This window comes from Macaca mulatta, chromosome 3 (assembly GCF_049350105.2).
Source record: "Macaca mulatta isolate MMU2019108-1 chromosome 3, T2T-MMU8v2.0, whole genome shotgun sequence".
Taxonomy (NCBI): Eukaryota; Metazoa; Chordata; class Mammalia; order Primates; family Cercopithecidae; genus Macaca; species Macaca mulatta.
This window is the reverse complement of record NC_133408.1, coordinates 152,130,557-152,134,685: the sequence shown is the minus strand read 5'-3', so window position 1 is coordinate 152,134,685 and position 4,129 is coordinate 152,130,557. Positions and strand designations below refer to the sequence as shown.

The 4,129-nt window shown below is 42.0% G+C and overlaps 1 pseudogene; it reads right to left on the bottom strand.

Moving 5' to 3' along the window:
- Positions 1-2,298: 2,298 nt before the first annotated feature.
- Positions 2,299-3,435, bottom strand: LOC704179 (nucleophosmin-like; annotated as a pseudogene).
- Between the last annotated feature and the right edge of the window lie 694 nt (positions 3,436-4,129).

The window sequence follows — 4,129 nt, the reverse complement described above, 5'->3', positions numbered from 1 at the left end:
TGTCTGCAGCCCCTGTGTGCTCTGAGTACCGAGGAAAGGTTGGCATTGATAGAAATAGCAGAATTGAGGGGCGGACAGGTAGAAAGTCCTGCCCTTCCAATCATTAAAAAATCAGGAAACAACAGGTACTGGGGAGGATGTGGAGAAATAGGAACACTTTTATACTGTTGGTGGGGCTGTAAACTAGTTCAACCATTGTGGAAAACAGTGTGGCGATTCCTCAAGGATCTAGAACTAGAAATACCATTTGACCCAGCCATCCCATTACTGGGTATATACCCAAAGGATTATAAATCATGCTGCTATAAAGACACAAGGACACATATGTTTATTGCAGCACTATTCACAATAGCAAAGACTTGGAATCAACCCAAATGTCCATCAGTGACAGAATAGATTAAGAAAATGTGGCACATATACACCATGGAATACTATGCAGCCATAAAAAAGGATGAGTTTGTGTCCTTTGTAGGGACATGGATGCAGCTGGAAACCATCATTCTCAGCAAACTATCGAAAGAACAGAAAACCAAACACCGCATTTCTCACTCATAGGTGGGAACTGAACAATGAGATCCCTTGGACACAGGAAGGGGAACATCACACACAGGGGCCTGTTGTGGGGAAGGGGGAGGAGGGACGGGGGAGGGCTAGCATTAGGAGATACACCTAATGTAAATGACGAGTTAATGGGTGCAGCACACCAACATGGCACATGTATACATATGTAACAAACCTGCACGTTGTGTACATGTACCCTAGAACTTAAGGTATAATATTAAAAAAAAAACAAAGAAAGAAAAAGGAAGTCCTGCCTTTCGATGACACGCTCCTCTGAAGCTCAGGTTGCAATTTGAATCTTTTTATTAATGTGAATAAGGTCGATTGAGTTTAAGGAACCTATATTCAGGGATCTAATCATCTTTAGATTTGCAACATAGTTGGAAGGACAAAATCTACCTCTCTGACCTTTGTATACTGCTTTTGATGGTCACCAAAAACAATGCAGGCCACGGCAAAAAGAAGAGCCTACAGAGTAGTGGAAATAAGTAGACATATAACTTATATATAAACACACACATGTACATACACAAACACAAAAGTGTATGCCAACGTGGCAGGCAGGATGCAAAGGAAGCCAGAGGTTGGGTACACTGCAGGAAGAAAACAAGAAAGGCCAGTGGGGCAGAACTTACCCAGTTCTATTTGCAGGAGGAATAAGAAGCCACTTCTTAAAAGTATTCCTAAGAGAAAGGAGAATAAAGTTATACAAACTTGGTCCAAGAACACTAGGTCAGTACGGGAAGGAAAAGGAGATATAGGGACAGTTGTTTGCCTGAGTCACAGCAAAAAAGCCTGGAATACACGAAGTGAAAAATAAAAGATTTCTTTCACTACATTTTCAGTCAGGTACAGAGCATGAAAAACAATACTCCTCTGGCCTGTATAACAGAGTATGAAGGAGTTAATCATCACTTCTCACTTCTAGGGAATGTGGAGCTCACCAGAGCAGAGGGATACAGCAGCCTGGGCATGAAGTTGGACCTGCCTCCTACTGGAATCGGGGAGATGTGGAAGAGAATGACAGAGGGAGGAAGAGGGAGCAGTCTGGCAGAGAGTGCTAGCTCCTAAGCTCATGTGAGGCATCTATGGGGCTTTCTGAACCAGCTGGAGAAATCTGAAAGCCATCTCCATTTCCACAATTACAGACAGGAACAGAGGTAGAGAAATACCTTTTTTTCTTTCTTACATTATGACCTCATAGTAACCTCCATGAAGGCATGACCTGGGGAAATAGGGGTCATCCATTTTTTAAAGAATGTGGTGATATATCAAAGATGACTTACGTCTTGATCTAGCATGTGGCGTTACAGATGGATAAAAGGAGACACATTTATCTATGTATACATACACACATGCACACACATGCATACCTGTATTATGGTTGCAATCACGTTTAAGTATAGACACATACACTCTTCTCTTACTTTATTAAAATACTGAGTTTACTTCACATATATATTTTTGTCTCCCCATCATTTCCATGTCTGACCACTGCTACCATTATGTCATATTGCAACATTCCATACATACTTAAAACCAAAGGGTGGAGTTCCATCTTTAAAAACCAAATAGGCATTTTGGACAACACATTCTTGGCAATGGAACCTGGAAAACATTTATTAAACACAGTAGGGAAAGCTCTCCCTCTGCATTACAGAGAGGACAACCAGATATCAACTGTTACAGAAATGAAATGAGATGAAAGTTTTTTAACAAATTGTTTAAACTCTTTTCTTAAAGTGACTTCCTCCACTGCCAGAGATCTTAGATAGCTTCCTGGTTAGTTATCTGGAAGCAATTCTTCACATAACTGATGAGCTTAGCTTCCACTTTAGGAAGAGAACTCCCTTGTTCTATACTTGCTTGCATTTTTGCTTTAATGTCTTCTACAGGACTAGGTCCTTTTGGTGTTTCAGGAGATTTTTTATTCCTGTTTTTTTTGTTTTGTTTTGTTTTTTGAGATGGAGTCTCACTCTGTCGCCCAGGCAGAGTGCAGTGGCGCAATCTCGGCTCACTGCAAGCTCCACCTCCCGGGTTCACGCCACTCTCCTGCCTCAGCCTCCCGAGTAGCTGGGACTACAGGCGCCTGCCACCACACCTGGCTAATTTTTTGTATTTTTTAATAGAGACGGGGTTTCACCATGTTATCCAGAATGGGCTCGATCTTCTGACCTCATGATCCATTCGCCTCAGCCTCCCAAAGTGCTGGGATTACAGGCATGAGCCACCACGCCCGGTCTTGACCTTTTGATCTGAGTGTTGGTGGTTTTAAGTCTTTTCCATTCTAGTTTTATTTTTGTGCATTTTTGGCTGGTATATCTTATACAGATTTTTTCACTGGAGCTTTTTCTTCAGTTTCCTCATCATCTTCATCATGATCATCATCGTCTTCACAGCAGGATTTACTTTTTTCCATGAAACCCTGCTACCACCTGCAGGAGCAGATCACTTTCCAGATATACTTAAGAGTTTCACATCCTCCTCCTCCTCATCTTCTGACTCTGCGTCTTCCTCCACAGCTACTAAGTGCTGTCCACTAATATGCACTGGCCCTAAACCACACTTCAATTGTAAGACCACAGGTAGTGGTATTTCAAAGCCCCCAAGGGAAACTGTTGCCTGTACAGACATTTTCAAAGTTGCCACTGTTACTTTAATTGGACTACCTTTGTAATTCATTGCTTCTGCTTCAACAATGTGCAATTCATATTTTGCACCAGCCCCTAAACTGATGGTTCTTAAAGATAACTGGAGCTCATTTTCATCATCATTCACCTTAAAGTGATCATCTTTGTTGGTCTTTGGTTCACAATTGAAAAGATAGTTCTGGGGCCTCAAGGGACTCATATCCCTGTTCATCGAATCCTCCATGGAGTGGCGGCATGCACTTAAGTGGGAGATAAGGCAAACAGAGATAAATGACTACTGCTCCAGGGAACAGCCCCGCAGAACAGAATCACACCCAACACATACATTCTTATACACTTTTTTTTTTTTTTTTGCAGAAATAACAACTATTGCTGATGGATTTGATGACAACCCAGATGGTGGGTGGTGATGCCATTTCCTGAGTAGGGAAAACCGGGAGAGGAATCAGAGTGGGTCGGAGGAATTATTAACAAGAGTTCAGTTCAGGACTCATTCAGTTTGAGATGAAAATGCTAAGTACGCAGTGGATGCACTATGTGGGGTTCAGAGGAGAGATTGCAGGAGATGTCAAATGGAGCATCATCAGCATTTAAAGTCATGGCCCCAGATGAGCTCCCTATGAGGAGAGGGTAGACGGAAAACAGAAAGCAGCCTAGAACTGAGCCCATGGAACCCTAGTTTTGTGGCTGGACTGAGGAAGCGGAAGAATAAGGAAACTAAGCTTTATGTTGAATTCAGTTGAATTTCATAGAATTGTGTCTCTCCAATTATAGTCCTTGGTTTACCCTAAGGGAAAGGGTTTTATGATCAAATTATATGGGATCTCTCTCATATACCGCTCCCTCTGGGAGTTTCAGAGGACCAGAGAAATACTTAACGATGAAAGATTCTGAGATGTCCTTAAAGGAAAAAGTTA